This window comes from Lycium barbarum, chromosome 7, assembly GCF_019175385.1.
Source record: "Lycium barbarum isolate Lr01 chromosome 7, ASM1917538v2, whole genome shotgun sequence".
Classification (NCBI taxonomy): Eukaryota; Viridiplantae; Streptophyta; class Magnoliopsida; order Solanales; family Solanaceae; genus Lycium; species Lycium barbarum.
Window position 1 is genome coordinate 60,466,452 of NC_083343.1, and position 22,382 is coordinate 60,488,833.

A 22,382-nucleotide genomic window follows, 5' to 3' on the forward strand; every position below is an offset into this window, starting at 1 on the left:
CCAGCTGTTGAAACTTGAGGGATACTTTCGGAACTCTACCGAGAATGACCCTCAACGTCATTTGTAGAATTTTGTGGATGTGTGTGCTAATCATATCCAGAACAATGTTCCACAAGATGTTATTCGGTTCAGGTTATTCAAATATTCCTTAGCTGGGGAGGCAAGAACATGGTTCGAGAAGCTGCCCCGAAATTCGATTACTTCATGGGCAGAAATGGTAGCTGTTTTCTTACAAAGTGGTACCCCCCTAGCAAGAAGGCTGAGATTCGCGACAAGATTTATGAATTCAAGCAGCGACCGGGGGAACAACTATATGAAGCCTGGGAGAGGTTCAAAGAGTATTTGCAGAAGAGCCCGAATCATGGTTTTCCGGAAAATATATTGATGGAGAAGTTCTACATAGGGTTAGATCCAGTGACACAGTCAGTAGCTAACAATGTAGCTGATGGGTGTTTTATGAACAAGACCTTTCGACGAGTGACCACCAAACTTAACAAGCTGACAACTCATAATCAGGCTTGGCACTCAAACAATGCTGAAGTGGTACCATATGGTAGTTCTATGCTCCAGAATATAGTGAAGGAAAATCAGGATACCCAGCAAATATTGGCAGAGCTTGCAACAAATATTTCCTTGCTGACGAAGAAGTTCGATGAATCTCAGATCAAAAAAGTAAATGTTGTGAGGATGATGTAGTTTTGCCAAAAGGGATGTACCATGATCATGATGGTCCATTCCTTGATGGGCCACCCATGCAGGTTGAAGATGCCAATTATGTTAATAACTCTCAAGGGGGTTATCAAAGACAGAATTACCAAGGTGGCTATCAAAATCAGAATCAATGGAGACCTCAGCAAGGTCAAGGTGCTTACAACAACTCTGAGAACTACAACAATAACTATGGTGGTGCGAACCAAGGGACTACAACAACAGCAACAATTTTGGGAACAAGAGTTCCAATCCTTATATACCACCGAAAGGGCAGTCATCAGAGCAGGGTAGATCGAAAGTTGAAGCAATGCTTGAGAAGATTGTGGAAAATCAATCTAAGTCTGAAAGGACTTTATCTGGGCTGACAGAAACAGTGGGTTCTCATACAGCGGCTATTCAAAAGCTTGAGTCGCAGATGAGGGATATTTCTAGAGAGCAGCACCCTCCTAAAAAGGGAGGACTTCCAAGTGACACTAATCCAAATCCCAAGAATGGGGGAGGCGGTATAGACCGTGCATTTTCCATCACTACTAGAAGTGGTAAAACAATACAGGGGGCTGCTGAGAAGGTGATTAATCTTGAGCCGATAGATGAAGAGAATGAGGTGCAGTCTGAAGCACCCATTATTGCTGATGAGATTCCTACTAACAAGAAGGATGCTGAGATTCCAGAGATGGCGAGGGAAGCTGATAACACAAGCAAGCAGGCTGTAAAAGGGGCTCTCCACCCTTTGACACAACTTTTCAAATATACAACTCCTTTTCCTCAGAGGTTGGTAAAGAAGAATGAAGATGCTAAGTTTGAGAAGTTTTATGATCAGCTTAAGTAGTTATCTCTGAATTTTCCCTTCTTGGAAGCTGTCAAGGAGATGCCCGATTTTGCGAAATATTTGAAGGAGTTGCTGACTAAGAAGAAGACGGTTCAACATGAAACCGTGAGTTTGACTCACACTGTGAGTTCCATTATCTCAACCACAACTGTTCAGAAAAAGGGAGATCTTAGGGCGTTCACCATTCCTTGTTCTATTGGGCACCATGATTTTGCTCGCACTTTGTGTGATAATGGGGTGAGTATAAATTTGATGCCCCTTGCTATATATAAGCAATCAGGTTTGGGGATGCCAAGGCCGACTACGATGAGGTTGCAGATGGCTGATAAGTCTATCAAAAGACCTGTTGGGGTGGTTGATGATGTAATTGTGCGGGTTGGTGAATTTTTGTTGCCCGCTGATTTTGTGATTCTTGACTGTGCTGTTGATCGGGACATTCCTATCATTCTGGGCAGATCTTTCCTTGCTACAGGGAGGGCTTTGATGGATTCAGAGAAAAATGAAATCAAGTTCCGAGTCAACAATGAAGAAGTGACTTTTCAGGCTAGCAAAGGGATGACGTTACCAAGTGCTTACGAGAGTATTTCGGTAATTGATTCATTCAATATTGTTGATGAAGCGATGGAGTTCAAGATGGAAGAAGAGAGTTTGGGTGAGGCTTTAGCTGGTATTCTGATGAATTTCGTTGCTGAAGACATGGAAGGCTATGAGGAGACAGTTAACTCACTTGTTGGGTTGGGCTTATATACATACCACCCAAAGAAGCTGAGTCTTGATCTGGAAAATAGAACAACTCCTCCAGCAAAGCCTTCGATCATTGAGCCACCTAAGTTGGAGCTTAAGAAGCTCCCATCTCACCAGAAATATGAGTTCCTTGGTCCCAACAATACATTACCGGTGATTGTTTCAGCCTTATTGACTGAGGAGCAGAGTATGCAGCTTTTGAAGGTGTTGAGGGAGTATAGGCGTGCTATTGGTTTGACAATAGCAGATATTCGAGGTATCCCATCTGGAATCTGTGAGCACAAAATTCAGTTGGAGGAGGGCAGCAAACCCAATGTAGAGCATCAGAGGCGACTAAACGAGAATATGCAAGAGGTAGTCAAGAAAGAGATCATTAAATGGCTAGATGCAGGAGTGGTTTTCCCGATTGCTGATAGTAAATGGGTGAGCCCGGTCCAATGTGTTCCTAAGAAGGGCGGTATCACTGTTGTGCCTGCCAAGAATGAGTTGATCCCGACTAGAACTGTCACCGGATGGAGAGTTTGCATGGATTACCGCAAGCTCAATACAGCCACTTGCAAGGACCACTTTCCTATGCCCTTCATTGATCAGATGCTTAACAGGTTAGCAGGGCGTTCTTACTATTGTTTCCTCGATGTGTATTCGGGCTACAACCAGATCAACATTGCTCTGGAAGATCAGGAGAAGACCACTTTCACTTGTCCTTATGGGACATTTGCATTTAGCCGGATGCCTTTTGGGTTGTGTAATGCACCAGCCACCTTTCAGAGGTGCATGATGTCAATTTTCTCCGACATGGTGGAGGTGTTCATGGATGATTTTTCCGTGGTGGGTGACTCATTTAAAGATTGTCTTGGCCATTTGGGTCAAGTGCTGAAAAGGTGTGAGGAGACCAATCTGGTGCTGAATTGGGAGAAATGCCATTTTATGGTGAAGGAAGGAATCGTCCTCGGTCAGAAAATCTCTGAAAAGGGGATCGAGGTCGATCAAGCAAAAATTGATGTGATTTCAAAGCTTCCTCCACCTATCTCAGTCAAAGGTGTCCGAAGTTTCTTGGGACATGCTGGGTTCTACAGGCGCTTCATCAAAGATTTCTCTAAAGTTGCAAATCCCTTGTGCAAGCTTCTTGAAAAAGAGGCTAAATTTGTGTTTGATGAAAAGTTCCCGAAGGCGTTTGAGGAATTAAAAGAGCATCTCACTACTGCTCCTATTATTGTTGCTCCTGACTGGTCCCTACCATTTGAACTGATGTGTGATGCTAGTGGTTTTGCAATAGGTGCAGTGCTTGGGCAGAGGCACAATAAAATTATGCACCCGATCTATTATGCTAGCAGAACGCTGAATGCTGCACAGATGAATTAAACAGTGACAGAGCAAGAGCTACTTGCCATTGTGTTTGCCTTCGAAAAATTTCGAGCCTACTTGTTGGGGTCCAAAGTTGTGGTGTATACTGATCATACAGCCTTGAGATACCTTATGGCAAAAAAGGAAGCAAAGCCGCGACTGATTAGATGGGTGCTCTTGCTGAAAGAGTTTGACTTCGAGGTGAAAGACCGAAAGGGCATTGAAAACCAGGTGGCTGACCATCTCTGTCAGCTTGAACAAGCTGGGAGACCTTCTGATGAGCTTGATATCGATGATGTTTTTCCAGATGAAAGGGTGTTGGCGGTTTCGATGGAGGTAGCACCTTGGTGTGCCGATATTGCCAATTATTTGGTGACAGGTATAGTTCCCGATGATATCAAAACTTATCAAAAGAAGAAATTCTTGCGGGATGCTCGACAGTACTATTGGGACGAGCCTTATTTGTTCCGAACATGCGCTGATAACATTATTCGGCGTTGTGTTCCGGAAAGTGAAGTGATGGCAATTCTAAAGGCATGCCATGACTCTCCTGTTAGGGGTCATCATAGTGGAAACTGGACTGCAGCCAAGGTACTTGAGTGCGGGTATTACTGGCCGACTATTTTTCATGATGCTAATCTTTTGGTGCGGTCCTGTGATCAATGTCAAAGGCAAGGGAATATCGGCAGAAGGCAAGAGATGCCTATGAATTTTGTTATGGAGGTGGAAGTGTTTGATGTATGGGGGATTGACATCATGGGACCTTTTGTGAGTTCTGGTGGAATGAAATACATCTTGGTAGCTGTGGATTATGTGTCAAAATGGGTAGAAGCGGTGGCTTTACCCAATAATGAGGCCAAGAGTGTTATGGGGTTCCTTAAGAAGAACATATTTACTCGTTTTGGTACTCCGAGGGCGATAATCAGCGATGGTAGATCCCACTTTTGCAATAAAGCGTTCGCGGGACTGATGGATAATTATGGTGTAAAGCATAGGGTGGCAACGCCTTATCACCCTCAGACAAGTGGACAGGTTGAAGTGTCCAATAGGGAGATCAAAAGTATTCTAGCAAAGATAGTGAATGCCAATAGAACTGATTGGGCCCGCAAGCTCGATGATGCTCTATGGGCATACCAGACTGCCTTCAAGACTCCAATTGGGACTTCACCCTTCAAGCTTGTATTCGGGAAAGCTTGTCACTTGCCGGTTGAACTTGAACACAAAGCGATGTTGTCACACCCCGATCTCCCTAGGGTGTGATGGGCACCCGACCCCATATCTGGAGCCGAGCGAACCCGCTGACTCTTATTACACATATAAACTCGTGGATCAATTAAGAATAAAATACATAGTAAGCTGTCAATTTTTTTTTCTTTTTTTTTCATAAGTAAGGTCTATCATCATATGGGACCCGCGACATGAAACGTAATAACATTGTGACGGTTGAAGCCGTCTACCAAGCTGGCACTCTATACTCATGACTCTGTCTGCAAAGTCTGTAACATTGAACAGACACCATAGCTCATATACTCTGACTCGGCAGCATTCCAGAACAAGTGGAGCCCGCCAACTCCGCTGGAACATCTTCTATGATAACTGTGGCTCAGCTGGTGTACCTGCGTGACATGAACGCAGCCCCCGAAGAAGGGGGGTCAGTACGAGTAATGTACTGAGTATGTAAGGCATGAATAGTGACATAATAAAGGAATATACAGTATGAATAATAACGGAGTAGACATATGGAGCTTATCTTGGGACAGAAATAACCTGTATATATGAATGCCTTTCAGGCAGATGCCATGCATGCTTAGTCTTTTTTTTCAGAAAACAGTACTTCTTATTTACATGTACAGAAAACAGAACGTTTCAGAAAACGGTATCCTTTATTCACATTTACAGACGCCGAGTACATCGGCTCTCCCACCCCCCTCCCCAACAGTGTCCCAACATATCATATATAAATATATATAACATATACAGACGCCGTATCCGGCTCTCCCATATCCCGCGTCCGGGACGAAATCCAGCTGAATCAGGTGGTGATGTAACAGTGGCCCTTCCCCTTTTCCTCATATACATATACATATACATATTCAATTGGCATGCATGAGAGCCCAAAGAAAGTCATGTGTCCATCGGAGTGACGTAAGGTCGGTGACCTCTGATTACATTATGGAATAATCATGGTCACTTTGTCTCACCTTGAAGGAACGAGTATTTTAAGGCGAGACTACCAACGGAAAATAGCCTTAAGAGAGAGCATAGAATGAAATCATGGACATTATAACCGCCGACTAATATGCTTTGAAGTCTTTTAGAAACTAGTGTCATAGCTAAGGAATAGAATTGAGGTTCAAGAACTAGTATAACACTTTCATATTCACATAGGATTCTACAAAACACATAATATGGCATAACTAGCCATCTTTCCGACATAACACAATATCTTTCATTCCGACTTCACACTTCCAAACCAATCTTACTATTTTCATATTCATCATCAATCACGATCATTACAATGCAAATTGGGAGCATTCCATACCATTTCCGCAAAATATTCATAAGATATACAAAAATGTTCAACTTTCCACCAAAACCGTAATTCACCTAAACTTCCCATTTCTCAACATAAACATTCATAATTCATTCTTACCTTCCAATTTCATTAATGACAATCATAATTTGCACCTTACCACTTTCATTCCCATCATAAAATACATAATGACAACAACCAAAATACTACATAAAATTATTTCATCATTCCTACACACAACACACACACACGGCTACACATACTAATCTCAACTCCAACTTGAACCATCAAATTCTCATTTTCATCATAGAATACTTATCAACAACAACCAAATCACCATATAACATTTAGTTCATCTTTTCTACACAACATGCACACACACGGCCAAGCTTCCAACTTGCATGGTTTCATGATTTTCTTCCATTTCCACTTACTACAACATAAATGAACCCTTCATAACATATAAAAAGGAATTAAATCATACCTTTTCCTTCTAACTTCTTCACTTGACTAGGGTTGTGATTTTGCAACAAAGGATGATTTTCTTGCTTCAACAATTATACCACGTTGAAGAGGACTCTTGAATTAGTAGGAATACATGAAGAAATCAATTTTTGGGACAAAATTTCATAGGGGTAAAACCCCCTCCTCTTGGCCGAAATGGCCATGGTCGTTTCTTCTTCTTTCTCTATTTTCTCCTCTTCAAGTTTCTTGAATTTTCCAAATTCAAATGTGATGAAATTCCATTCATGTGCCATATATTAAGGTCATGTGGGACATGGCTCACATCCATGTGCATGGCACATGTCCCTTATTTTTATTTTCTTTTTCCTTTTTTTTTTTTTTCATGAATACATGATTTGCTAATTCCAATTTTGCCCTTAGACTTTCCCAATATCTTCTTGAGTCACTTTGTGAATTTACCTTCTTACCCTTAGCCTTTCCTCATATTTCCACATCCAAAATTTTCATAACCAACTTATGTACCAAACAAGGTCAAATTATAATCTTGTCCTTAACTTGTCACAATTATCTCAAACTATCCGAACGCGAAAAATACGGGGTATAACATCCTTCCCCCCTTTAGAACATTCGTCCTCGAATGTTAAACTAGCCTTATAGGGACTCATAAGTATTTATGGGGAAGTTCCCTTTTTGCAGTTATCACACACAACTCGTGCATTAATCAACATAATCAAATAAGGAATTCAGATTATCTGTAGGTATAGGAACCAGTTGGGGTACTTATTCTTCTTTATTTCCCTTGAATTCCTTAAGTCACCTTTTATTTACCACTATTTCTCCAAACGGTACCTTAATGGGAGCCACATCCTTGTCGTGCAGTTTTTCTTTCCTACCAAATTTGGACCACTATTGGCCGTTCCTCGTAGGACAGCTTCTCTATCACTTGAATACCCCTCCACGGGGAATATTATAGGGGTCACAATGTATTTGTGAAGCATAGACATGCGGAACACTAGATACACCGTTCCTAAATCCGATGGTAAATCTGATTCATAGGCAACTTGCCTACGTCACGAATGATCTGATAAGGTCCAATACACCTCGGGCTAAGTTTTTCTCATAGCACTTCTCATGGGTGATATTTTCAAAAATGCCCAGCTACCAATCCGGAGTTCTAAGCATCGACACCGATCACCTGTACATGATTCTGTCGGCTCTAAGTCGCTAATGATCGTTCCCGGATAAGTTTCACTTAATCAATTGTCTGTTGAATTATATCTGTGCCAAATAATTTAGCCCTGTCACTATTAAATTAGCTAATTTATGACGCGCATTTCTTACCATATAGAGCCTTAAGCGGTGTCTTCTGAATGCTAGCATGGCCGTTATTATTATTACCCGTAGACTTAACAAGTGACGAGTATCAATTTTCGCTGCCTCCAAAATCAATGACACGAACTCATAGCTTATCCTTTAGCGTCTAGATGACACGCTTAGTTTGCTCGTCAGTTTAAGAGAAATTGCTGCGTTAAGACTTACTTGTATTCTTAATTCCTTCTGGTCAAATCTCCAGGGGTTAACCATATATTAAGCCCTCTGTCCGATATAATAGATGTGGAACTTTATGAAATCTCACTGTCTCTTCTCTAATCTAACCGATTGCATGCTGCGTGGCCTTTTATGGTCTCCAACCATCTCGTATATTCTAATTTCACTCAGGCTACTTTAACTTTCCTTTCGTCTCTTATACTGGAATATATGTAGAATTTCTTGCATACTTCCCAGGGGGGGTCACCCATCCTGAGATTGCTCCCACCTGAGCACGCTTAACCTCGAAACCTTGGTGCGTCTCGGTGCCTTAACGCTGATATAATCACGTCCACTTCCTCGTATGTCCCTTACTACATAATCTGGGACAAATCAAAGCTTTACAGACTCCGGGACACCCCGTAACACGTCTTTTCCTTCACATTTACCATTTTTACCCCTCCCTCCTCTTATCTTACGCATACTATTACTTCCTTCTCGATATCAGCCGTACTTGTAGCTTAGTCAGATCATATCATTACTGTCGGCATGACCTTTCAAGTCGTATTACAATCTGGGAAAGTTCCGGCAGAGTTTCCTCTGTAACTATTACTATCTCAAAACCTGTACGCAGAGAATACCAACAGTACCCCACAGGGCCAACATACATATATGAATATCATGTCATATCACGGCCTCACAGGGCTCCCAATATCAACAACAATACGAAAATGACGAACATACCTCGTATGCACAGCTCAAACTGCATTTGTTACACTTTCTTGTTCATCTTCTCTTTTAACCTTCAACTCGTATTTCAATCGTATTTCAATATCTTACCTGACACATATCCTTCATATCCGCGCTTACCTGCGTGCTTTGTATTTCCTAACATCATCAATTACTTCCTTCTATCGATGTCATTCTTCTGCTGCAACCAAAAATCAGGATGAGGAATCCCGTTCCCTATGACTTGGCTCTATAGCACGATCTCAGATGTGAAAGAAGAGTAACTTCCCCAGATGCCCCGTAGTCTACTGTTTATAAATGTGGCGCGCTACACACCATAAACAGAACTCTACCGGACACGACTTTGCAGACAACTCCTAGGACAGACCTGCTCTGATACCACTTTGTCACACCTTGGTTCCCTAGGGTGTGATGGGCACCCGACCCCATATCCGGAGCCGAGCGAACCCACATACTCTTATTTCATACATGATCTTTCCGGACTTGTTAAGTCAAATAAGCATGACATACATATTAAGGCTCCCAAAATTTTTTTTTTCTTTGCTTATCAAATTCAACTAAATCTGTGATTATATAGAATTCATATTATAATACAAACTGACACGTCGGCTGATGAAGCCGCTTACTAAACCAACATACCATACCCACGACTCTGTCTGCAAAGTCTCTAACATTAACCAGAAACCATATCACATATACTTCTGACTCGGCAGTCCTCCAGGAGCAAATGGAGTTTGCCATCTTCGCTGGAACATCTTCTATAATGTCTTCAACTCATCTGGGAGTACCTGCGCGGCATGAAACGCAGCCCCCGAAGAAAGGGGGTCAGTACGGAATATGTACTGAGTATGTAAGGCAGAATACAGTAAGCAAAGTCATAGTCGGAATCAGAAGTACAGAAGTATAACAGACAGAATCACAATCGAAATTTACAGTACAAAGAGAGTGTACACTAGTCAAAATACCGGGGTGCTTATTGCTCAGACTGCCAATCATGTATACTGATGTCATCTGTCAGAAGGAGTGCAGAAAGTACAAAGTACCAAACTGGTTACTTTCCAAACACAGATAACGTCATATGTCAAGGGATACAGAACGTACAGATTTGTCCAAACGCTGACTTTCCAACCACAGATCATGCATGTCGAAATCATGTATCACATATGCATATAACGTGCCCCGGCCCTCCCGTGAGGGACGCGGTGAATCATATATCATAAATGCATATAACGTGCCCCGGCCCTCAGTAAGGGACGCGGTGAATCATATGTATCATGTATGCATATAACGTGCCCCGACCCTCAGTGAGGGACGCGGTAAATGGAATCATGTATGCCAATGTCATGTGTCATGTATGCCAATGTCATGTATCATATATGCCAATATCATGTATCATATATGCATGTAACGTGCCCCGGCCCTCTTTTGCGGGACGCGGTGATTGTGCCATCCTGGCCACCACCCCGTCATCATATCATAATGTCATCATATCATACATAACATGCCCCGGCCCGCAAGTGAGAGGGACGCGGTGAATAATGCAGAGAAATACGCACGAGAACATGTCCTGGCCCGGGCTCAGTGAAGTCCAAATCAAAGCTTGCACGAACAGATTAGTGCGAAACCACATGCACACAATGAAGACCTGAGATACAAACATACTTATATGCAAACACATTATCGGCATCTGGAGGTCTAGAAACAAGCTTCGGGTCAATCGGAACTAGCATACGAAAGTTACGAGCGTTCGAAGTACGGAACGCTCCATAAATGTTTCGGAAGTCAATCTTTGCAAAACCGAAGTACTAGTCGTATCAGCTATTTTTCGGATGACGTATAGAGCAACTCGGGTACAACTTAGATTCATACGCACACACCACTACATATCAAGGTATTAATTATATCACTTATTTTCTTTATTAACAACTAAGGAACATATCAAATAGGTCTTTACGTATCGTGCTAACCTCATATGGATGAAATTAAATAAACTTCCGAAATCATGTGTACGTATCGTAACATATCAAGCTTCGGTGAAACCATCATTCGTGTTATCATGCTTACAAAATTTTCTGTAAAAAACATGCTTCACGAAAGTTGGGGGAAATATGACTCGTAATATTCTTTCTGACACAAATTCTTTATACTTATTTCGTTACTCGATCATGTCGTAAAATGGGTCATGTCAAACATACTTCTACCCATATAAGTCAGAATCATAGGCAGACTCGGAACATATTAGATAGCACTTTAGAAGCGAATTCCTTCTGGATGTCTTACGAATCAGACCAAATATAACTTATAAGATCGCGTGCACATATCAAAATATAGATTAAGGACTCAATGGGATAATAAAACAACCAAGAGTTTCCTTTAATTATTTTACGAAATTAAGCCAGATAGAACAATAGGGGAAGATTCGGGAGTAGTGGGTCCACCTCGGATCAAGTCGAGGCGACGGACATGAATCATGGACATTAGGGTCTATAGAGTCATCCAAGGAAGTTTCGAGTCGACTTGATTACATTTACAAAAGTTTCGGACGTTTGATTTCCTTTCGACCAAAACATGAGATTTATAGTTCAATTAGATTGAATGAATAGTGCTCAAATTCACTTTTGGATTTCTATGAACAGAATTGCCCCCGAGGCTCAAGTATCGACCTAGTATACCTAGGACATGCCAAAAGAAGGAATAGGGTAGCCTTACATACCTTGATTGCGCCTTACGCTCGTCCAAGTTCAATTCTCGTTTCGCTCAAAATCTACAAATGGTCATAAGTGCCAAATGTGAGTTGTGAACTTTTTAAGAATTCAATTTAGATTCATATTTGTCTACCGAAATTCCAGCAGCATTTGCCCTATAAATTCAACATCCCCAAAAGTTTAACGTAGCCAAAACAATCCATAACAACCCAACAACAACATCAATAACAACAACAAGTACTACAAAACACATAATATGGCATAACTAGCCATCTTTCCGACATAACACAATATCCTTCATTCCGACTTCACACTTCCAAACCAATCTTACTATTTTCATATTCATCATCAATCACGATCATTACAATGCAAATTGGGAGCATTCCATACCATTTCCGCAAAATATTCATAAGATATACAAAAATGTTCAACTTTCCACCAAAACCGTAATTCACCTAAACTTCCCATTTCTCAACATAAACATTCATAATTCATTCTTACCTTCCAATTTCATTAATGACAATCATAATTTGCACCTTACCACTTTCATTCCCATCATAAAATACATAATGACAACAACCAAAATACTACATAAAATTATTTCATCATTCCTACACACAACACACACACACGGCTACACATACTAATCTCAACTCCAACTTGAACCATCAAATTCTCATTTTCATCATAGAATACTTATCAACAACAACCAAATCACCATATAAAATTTAGTTCATCTTTTCTACACAACATGCACACACACGGCCAAGCTTCCAACTTGCATGGTTTCATGATTTTCTTCCATTTCCACTTACTACAACATAAATGAACCCTTCATAACATATAAAAAGGAATTAAATCATACCTTTTCCTTCTAACTTCTTCACTTGACTAAGGTTGTGATTTTGCAACAAAGGATGATTTTCTTGCTTCAACAATTATACCACGTTGAAGAGGACTCTTGAATTAGTAGGAATACATGAAGAAATCAATTTTTGGGACAAAATTTCATAGGGGTAAAACCCCTCCTCTTGGCCGAAATGGCCATGGTCTTTTCTTCTTCTTTCTCTATTTTCTCCTCTTCAAGTTTCTTGAATTTTCCAAATTCAAATGTGATGAAATTCCATTCATGTGCCATATATTAAGGTCATGTGGGACATGGCTCACATCCATGTGCATGGCACATGTCCCTTATTTTTATTTTCTTTTTCCTTTTCTTTTTTTTTTTTTTTTTTTTCATGAATACATAATTTGCTAATTCCAATTTTGCCCTTAGACTTTCCCAATATCTTCTTGAGTCACTTTGTGAATTTACCTTCTTACCCTTAGCCTTTCCTCATATTTCCACATCCAAAATTTTCATAACCAACTTATGTACCAAACAAGGTCAAATTATAATCTTGTCCTTAACTTGTCACAATTATCTCAAACTATCCGAACGCGAAAAATACGGGGTATAACAGATATCTCCGCCAAAGCGATCAACAGGGTCCTGTTTGGTGATGACTTTGTGGCTCCCACTGATCTGAGCCTGTTCTTAGACAAACGAGACAGGAAGGACAACAAATCCGTCAGGGAATGGACTGCAGCACTTATCACATCTGAGCCACATGAGCAGAAATGGACTAACGATGGGAAGGTCAAGATCACTAAAAGCTGTTTGTCCACGGAGGCCAAATTTTGGTGGACTTTGCTGCGGTATCGGATCACTCCAACACAGGCAGATAATACCCTTTCCACCAATCAGGCAGTCACTATTTCCTCCTTCATGTCGAGATACCCGATGGATATTGGGGAATTGATAGCTGAGGAGCTGCATGTCCGGGCACACAAGCCAAACCAGAAGATGGTCTTTCCGTGCCTTATCACGACATTGTGTCGACGGGACAGAATAATTCCGCTTCCAAAGTGGGACGGTACCATTACTGCCGCACATGTGGGGGATTGGAGAAAAAACAAGCCGGTAAGAAGAAAGGACCGGGAGGCAGATCAGTCCGATGATGATGACGACACTCAGTTAGAGTTAAGTCCGAGCCGTGCTTATGGGATTGATCCAGTAAGGTCCGAGTTGGGTGCTGATACTACTGGGCCTGAGGTTACCACGACAGGTGTTTATGGGACTGTCCATGCTCAGGAGGCCGCTGCCACACTTGGTAGTTCTGAGGCAAGACCCCCACCACTACCTCCGGCCACACAGGATCATACTTCGGGGTCCGCCACTGCTGCTGCGACAGCCGAGCCTGCTGATCCAGAGCTGGGATTGCTGCACTTCAGTCCTGCTAACTACAGCCAGATTGCAATTAAAGCGGTGCGGACCGAAAGACAAGTAGACAAAATATTGATACAATTCAGGCCGACGGTGAAGAAAATAGTGCAGCAGCTGGTTACTGAGGCAACCACAGAGATCCGTGCTGAGTTTCAGAGAAAGCACGAGGTGTATCAGGCTAGGCTCGACAGCTTTGAATCGAGATTGTTGACTCGAGAGTAGACCGCACCCGGAGGGGAGTATAGTTCCTTGAGGAGTGAGTTAGAGAAGCTGAGAAAGGAGCTTTAAACACTCAAGGGCCATGGGATGATAGCCACACCAGCACCAGCACCACAACCCATTTTGCGTACCACATTCAAGGTGCTGGACTTGCTGGATTCTGAGGAGACGGAGGAGGCCGAACCCTCTGTTCGCAATACTGGAAAAAGGGTCATTGACTCATCTGAGGCCCCGAAGGAGTTGGCTAGCAGATTAAAGAGGAGTGAAAAGGAGGACCTGCAGCAGGCGATCTTTCAGTCACTAGTTGAGCCGCAGCGCCAACCAGGAGAGTCCTCCAGTCAACCGCCGGATGCGGCGGGCCAGTCATGAGGTGCTCACAGCACCAAGGTACCATTTCCTTTCCCTCATTCTTATAACTGAAGCACTGAGACAGTGCTTGATTCTTGAGTTGGGGGTGGGACTAATTGATAGTAGAATAGTGTAAATAGGTGTTTAGGAACCCCCTCGGCTTTTCTTTGCCAGAGTTTTTTTCCTGAGGGGGGTATTATTTTGTTGAAACTGGCATGTTTAGGATGTTGCTTAGGTTGAATAGAATAATTTTGACTTATTTGGTGTTACTTTGTAACTGATGGCATGTGTTGTAGTTTGTTGAAAATTTGGACCCCTCAGAATTTTTGAAAAATGCATACTTAGAACAGTTATTATCTGACATGATTGATTCTTGATACGACATTGTGATTATTGGGGTGTTGTGTGTGAGGAATGATTACTTAGGAGGTCACAAGTGTAAAAATGATTGTCCTTATGCCGATGTGAGTGTGAGTCGTTAGTTTGATTCTGTTTACGCATGTATAATCTAGAACATGCCTGGTTGGTCTTGTTTGAAATACGAAAGTTAGTTTGGTTGTGAAATGATCTTAGGCTTTCTTTATGTTAAGTCACTGTGCCTAAATAAGCCTCTCCAAAAGCTGAAAATATCACTAGTGTCCCTTTTTGAGCCTTTTTGACCATTTTCTTGGTTAGCCGAATGAAACCTCACCCGTTGTGAAATTTACCCATCTTCGCACCCGTTCCCTCCTTGATGCTACTAGATAGATGAGGCCAAGCGCCTAAGTTGGGGGTAAATCAAATGTGAAGTGGATGTTAAGAACAAAGGTTGGGGGTGGTGGAATTTGCTAATAGAGAGTCGATGTGGTAGTTGACACTAAATAAATTCCAAAAAAAAAAAAAAATCATCATTAGAAAATTTAAACACAAAAATAATTGCTAGTTGGACAGGAATAAAACCATATCGAGGTCGAAAAACGTGAAAGAAAATAAAGGGGTTGGAAAGAAAAGAGGCGAATCAAGGTAAAGATATGTTGTAGTGTCAAGGAGGGTGAGTTACTAATACCCAAAAAGTATCCTACCCGTCCCGAAGCCTACATTACAAGGCGAAACAAGTCCTAATGTGATCACAACCGAATGAGCCTAGGATGAAAACATAGAAAATAAGGGCAAGCCTATGGTATTTGCATGTGTAGATATGAATTTCTTTGTGAGTGTGAGTGTTTTCTCCTCTCTTTCATCTTCGTCCCATTCTTGTTGTATATATGTGTGTTGGGAAATTCTTTGGTCTATGTGAGGGCATAAGGATGAGAATTGAACAAAATAAAGAGACTGCTGAAAGTAACGTTTGTGTGCACAAAAGCATGTTCGATAATGTGATGTCATGTATAGAAGCTTCATGGTTAGTCATAACGTTCTTCAAGTGTGTATATTGCTTTACGAATTACAGTTGGGGTGGTCAGTTGAAAGGAAACATGCATGCCAAAAGTCCAAGTCAAAACCTATGTAGACATTGTTATTTTATGATATCTAAGTGTTAGATCGAGTCGTTGTGTGGTATGGCCTGCTTGAGGACAAGCAAATACTTTAAGTTGGGGGTGTTGATGTGGTGTGGTTTTACGCCACAATCGACGCTTTTTGACTCTAAGTTTTACTTGTTTTTAAGCAAGCCTATGTGATTTTATGTGTTTTTTAGTGTTTTTCAGGTAAAGGAACAGATTCGGCACAATCACAGTTGAAGTGCAGAACCAGGTCGTAAATTGAAGTTTACGGTCCGTATTCTACAATACGGGCCGTATTCCATGGTCGTGTTAAAGGATCCTGGAGACAGAATGTCCAGCTGAGAAGATGGTGATTTACGAGCTGAGTTTACGGACCGTATTTCAGTTTACGGTCCGTATTCCATCACGTATTTAGTCATTCAAGCATCTGGCAGGAAGTCTGAGATTAGCAAATTGAAAGACGACCAAGCAGTTTACGGACCTTAAACCACTTTACGGTCCGTATTTTGGAAGGATAAGTTGCACACAGCTGAGAGAACGAGTTGAGCGTAAACCATGTTTACAGTCCGTAAAGTGATTTACGGACCGTATTTCATCATGACGGGACTGAAGTGCAAAATCTGTAACTTATGTATTTTCAAAACTTATAAATAGTCATTGTAGGGTTTTAATAGTCAGCATTCATTATATTTTTGTCTCTTGACTTAGGATATTAATTCTCTCTAGTTTTTGAAGATTCAAACATCAATTCAAGTATTACGAATTCCTTTTTTATTCCAAAGTAAGCAATTATGAATTCTTCAATTTCTTATTTCTTGTTCTTTGTCATGAGTAACTAAATTCCCTTACTAGGGTTGTGAACCCAATGATGGGTGTTTTGTGATTGGGTTGTGATTGATATACAAATAATGGATTATTAGGGTTTAGTTATTCTTCATTCTTCATTCATAATTAATGGTTGCAAACATTGATTAAAGCCATAAACCCTAAATTTATTTGGAAAAATAATTAGGGAATAATTAACAAGAACTCAAAGCTTTAAACTTTGTTTAATAAATTCACTTAGGAATAAGAGGAATTTACTTGGCATGATTAATCGTTCTTCATAATCACTTTCTTATATTTGGAAAAATCATAGAAAGATATAATCTTTATTTATTGGGAAATAGTAGAGATTCACATAGAGATTAAGTGCATTCATATAATGATCCATTACAAGTATATCAAGATCAATACCCATGATCATACACTCTATCTAACGGGGACACAACCTTAGTTTATTTTACCATAAATAGTCACCCAAGGAATAATTTAACAACTAGTCATAGAAAAACCAACTTTTACACAAATTATCGGATTAAGACATTAGACCTAGAACTTAGCACCTACGACTTTAGTAACCTTTTCACACCATATTCCCGGTGGGATTCGACCCCAACCTCATTGGGTTACTATATTTGACAACGTCCGCGTTATACCATTAATAGGTGTAATTTGAGCGTATCAAATTTTGGCGCCGTTGCCGGGGAATACGGTTATGAACTTACTAAATAGTGTTTTCTTTGATTAAAGTCTTTTGCTTATTCCATCACACCTTGTTTTCTACTCTGTGTAAACTAGGTGAACATGAATCAAAATCAGCAGAATCAGCGTGCTGGTAATCAGGTGAATCGGTTGAACAATCAGGCGAATGAATCTGATGATGAGAATATTTTTGCTGAACTTGTTCAAGAGGAGGACTATGCATCTGCTATTGTTCAACCTCGAGTTGGAGCTGCTACAGTGAAAATTGACTCATCTTTATACCAGCTGTTGAAACTTGAGGGATACTTTCGGAACTCTACCGAGAATGACCCTCAATGTCATTTGCAGAATTTTGTGGATGTGTGTGCTAATCATATCCAGAACAATGTTCCACAAGATGTTATTCGGTTGAGGTTATTCAAATATTCCTTAGCTGTGGAGGCAAGAACATGGTTCGAGAAGCTGCCCCGAAATTCGATTACTTCATGGGCAGAAATGGTAGCTATTTTTCTTACAAAGTGGTACCCCCCTAGCAAGAAGGCTGAGATTCGCGACAAGATTTATGAATTCAAGCAGCGACCGGGGGAACAACTATATGAAGCTTGGGAGAGGTTCAAAGAGTATTTGCAGAAGAGCCCGAATCATGGTTTTCCGGAAAATATATTGATGGAGAAGTTCTACATAGGGTTAGATCCAGTGACACAGTCAGTAGCTAACAATGCAGCTGATGGGTATTTTATGAACAAGACCTTTCGACGAGTGACCACCATACTTAACAAGCTGACAACTCATAATCAGGCTTGGCACTCAAACAATGCTGAAGTGGTACCATATGGTAGTTCTATGCTCCAGAATATAGTGATGGAAAATCAGGATACCCAGCAAATATTGGCAGAGCTTGCAACAAATATTTCCTTGCTGATGAAGAAGTTCGATGAATCTCAGATCAAAAAAGTAAAGGTTGTGAGGATGATGTAGTTTTGCCAAAAGGGATGTACCATGCTCATGGTGGTCCATTCCTTGATGGGCCACCCACGTAGGTTGAAGATGCCAATTATGTTAATAAATCTCAAGGGGGTTATCAAAGACAGAATTACCAAGGTGGCTATCAAAATAAGAATCAATGGAGACCTCAGCAAGGTCAAGGTGCTTACAACAACTCTGAGAACTACAACAACAACTATGGTGGTGCGAACCAAGGGAGCTACAACAACAGCAACAATTTTGGGAACAAGAGTTCCAATCCTTATATACCACCGAAAGGGCAGTCATCAGAGCAGGGTAGTTCGAAAGTTGAAGCAATGCTTGAGAAGATTGTGGCAAATCAATCTAAGTCTGAAAGGACTTTATCTGGGCTGACAGAAACAGTGGGTTCTCATACAGCGGCTATTCAAAAGCTTGAGTCGCAGATGAGGGATATTTCTAGAGAGCAGCACCCTCCTAAAAAGGGAGGACTTCCAAGTGACACTATTCAAAATCCCAAGAATGGGGGAGGCGGTATAGACTGTGCATTTGCCATCACTACTAGAAGTGGTAAAACAATACAGGGGGCTGCTGAGAAGGTGATTGATCTTGAGCCGATAGATGAAGAGAATGAGGTGCAGTCTGAAGCACCCATTATTGCTGATGAGATTCCTACTAACAAGAAGGATGCTGAGATTCCAGAGATGGCGAGGGAAGCTGATAACACAAGCAAGCAGGCTGTAAAAGGGGCTCTCCACCCTTTGACACAACTTTTCAAATATACAACTCCTTTTCCTCAGAGGTTGGTAAAGAAGAATGAAGATGCTAAGTTTGAGAAGTTTTATGATCAGCTGAAGCAGTTATCTCTGAATTTTCCCTTCTTGGAAGCTGTCAAGGAGATGCCCGGTTTTGCGAAATATTTGAAGGAGTTGCTGACTAAGAAGAAGACGGTTCAACATGAAACCGTGAGTTTGACTCACACTGTGAGTTCCATTATCTCAACCACAACTGTTCAGAAAAAGGGAGATCCTGGGGCGTTCACCATTCCTTGTTCTATTTGGCACCATAATTTTGCTCGGCTTTGTGTGATAATGGGGTGAGTATAAATTTGATGCCCCTTGCTATATATAAGCAATCAGGTTTGGGGATGCCAAGGCCGACTACGATGAGGTTGCAGATGGCTGATAGGTCTATCAAAAGACCTGTTGGGGTGGTTGATGATGTAATTGTGCGGGTTGGTGAATTTTTGTTGCCCGCTGATTTTGTGATTCTTGACTGTGCTGTTGATCGGGACATTCCTCTCATTCTGGGCAGACCTTTCCTTGCTACAGGGAGGGCTTTGATGGATTCGGAGAAAAATGAAATCAAGTTCCGAGTCAACAATGAAGAAGTGACTTTTCAGGCTAGCAAAGGGATGAAGTTACCAAGTGCTTACGAGAGTATTTCAGTAATTGATTCATTCGATGTTGTTGATGAAGCGATGGAGTTCAAGATGGAAGAAGAGAGTTTGGGTGAGGCTTTAGCTGGTATTCTGATGAATTTTGTTGCTGAAGACATGGAAGGCTATGAGGAGACAGTTAACTCACTTGTTGGGTTGGGCTTATATACATACCACCCAAAGAAGCTGAGTCTTGATCTGGAAAATAGAACAACTCCTCCAGCAAAGCCTTCGATCATTGAGCCATCTAAGTTGGAGCTTAAGCAGCTCCCATCTCACCAGAAATATGAGTTCCTTGGTCCCGACAATACATTACCGGTGATTGTTTCAGCCTTATTGACTGAGGGGCAGAGTATGCAGCTTTTGAAGGTGTTGAGGGAGTATAGGCGTGCTATTGGTTGGACAATAGCAGATATTCGAGGTATCCCATCTGGAATCTGTGAGCACAAAATTCAGTTGGAGGAGGGCAGCAAACCCAATGTAGAGCATCAGAGGCGACTAAACGAGAATATGCAAGAGGTAGTCAAGAAAGAGATCATCAAATGGCTAGATGCAGGAGTGGTTTTCCCGATTGCTGATAGTAAATAGGTGAGCCTGGTCCAATGTGTTCCTAAGAAGGGCGGTATCACTGTTGTGCCTGCCAAGAATGAGTTGAACCCCACCTTTACCATACATCAAGGGAAAATCACGCATCAAGTGCCCAGCCTGTCCACAAACATAACAAGCATCTGTGCCCTGGCGGCATGGCCCCGAATGTAATTTTCTGTACTGACTACGTCATGGAACTGGTGGTCTCCTCTGACTATAATCACCCCTAAACTGGGAACCTGAAGCTCTCGAACTCTGACCTGTCCTGAAGGAATGGAGCGGTCAAATCTCCTACCTGCAAATCATGGAGGTGCACTAGTCGCTGACTGGCCTGAGTGTTTAGGATATGTCTACCTCGATCCCCCTCTATCATCACTACCTGCCCCTATAGATCTGGCCCTCTTGCTTTGCCCTCTATCAATATAACGATCACCCTTTTGTGGATGTTGTTATCCTTCTAACTTCTGGGCATGGGCTTGAATGCGGGAAATATCCATTCTGTCTTGCAACGAAGCCATCAAACTATCCTTAAATAAATGTGGCCCTAAGACACTCACAAACTTGTGCACCCTATCTCCTATGTCGGCCACCATAGTCGGGGCATATCTAGCCAATGAATTGAACTGAAGGCTATACTCCCGAGCACTCATATTTCGTTGTTTCAAATTTAAAAATCTATCAGCTCTAGCTCGGCGGACCTCGGGTGGCAAATAGTGGCGGATGAAGGCATCTACAAATTCTTGCCAAAAGGGAGGAGGCGTGTTCTCTTTTCTTGATGGCATCCAATTATTGTACCATAAGACCGCCACATCCCGAAGTCTATACGATGCCAACTCCACAAATTCAGTTTCGGAGGCATGAATAATCTTCAACGTTCTCAACATTTCATCAATAAAACTTTGCGGGTCTTCATCCGGCTTTGACCTAAAGAACTCCGGAGGATTCAAACTCATGAAATCACGGGCTCTAGTACTAACGGTCCTGTCGCTTGAACCCGAACCTTGCCGCTGTGCCTGGGCGGCAACTAACTGCGTCAATAGATGAATAGCCTCGGTCACTAGTTGACCCGAAGTAGCCGGTGGAGGAACTGGAGGCATAGGAGCTGGAGCTGAAGCTCCCTCTTGTTCTTCTAAATTGGGCGGAGTGGAGTAAGTATTAGATGGGGCCTCATTATGTGATTCGCCCTCTTCTACATTCATTGGTGGCTCTCTCTACCCGTCTTTTCACCGTAATCCTGCCCTTCTGTGCAGCTGTAACTTTTCCCTTTGGTGGAATTTCTGAAATCACAGCACACTATTAGGGAGGAGATAATCTTATAACACGGCTCCATCGCACGATCTCTTAAGATGAAAGATGGTCATTTTTCCTAAATGCCCTGTAGCCTCCTGTTTATTCGTGTGGCGCGCAACACACCATAAACAAGACTCTACTAGACACGGCTCGTAGAAACTTCCTAGGACTGAACTACTCTAATACCACTTTTGTCACGACCTGACTAGGGGCCATGACGGGTACCCGGGGCTAACTACCGAGCACCGCTCATACCATTACCCATCGTACTCATCAAGCGTTGATTCATTAATCTTATACTCAAATCATAGGAAAACCATTTTTCACTTGGAAACATAATTACCTTTATATGCATAAGCCCTTCAACTATCAAAATAATGTACATACAATAGGGACATTATGAGACCATGCTACCCACACATACCTATCTACGAGCCTCTAGTAGAGTACTAGACATATAGATGGGACAGGACCCCGTCATGCCCAAAACATATATATATATACACAAAAGGATAAATCAATGGCACCTCCGGAATAATGGAGTGCTCTCAAAGTCTGCTGGTAGCTCCTACAAGTCTGGATCACCTCCCTGCCTACCTGTGGCCATGAACACAGTGTCCAAAGAAAACGGACGTCAGTACGAACATTGTACTAAGT

At 41.7% G+C, this 22,382-nt stretch overlaps 2 non-coding genes across 2 annotated transcripts; both read right to left on the minus strand.

The window, feature by feature from the left end:
- Positions 1–262: 262 nt before the first annotated feature.
- Positions 263–368, minus strand: LOC132604778 (small nucleolar RNA R71). The gene has a single exon (XR_009568878.1). It is a non-coding gene; the product is annotated as a small nucleolar RNA R71 (small nucleolar RNA).
- Positions 369–17,990: 17,622 nt separating this feature from the next.
- LOC132604765 (small nucleolar RNA R71) lies at positions 17,991–18,096 on the minus strand. The gene has a single exon (XR_009568866.1). It is a non-coding gene; the product is annotated as a small nucleolar RNA R71 (small nucleolar RNA).
- Positions 18,097–22,382: the final 4,286 nt, after the last annotated feature.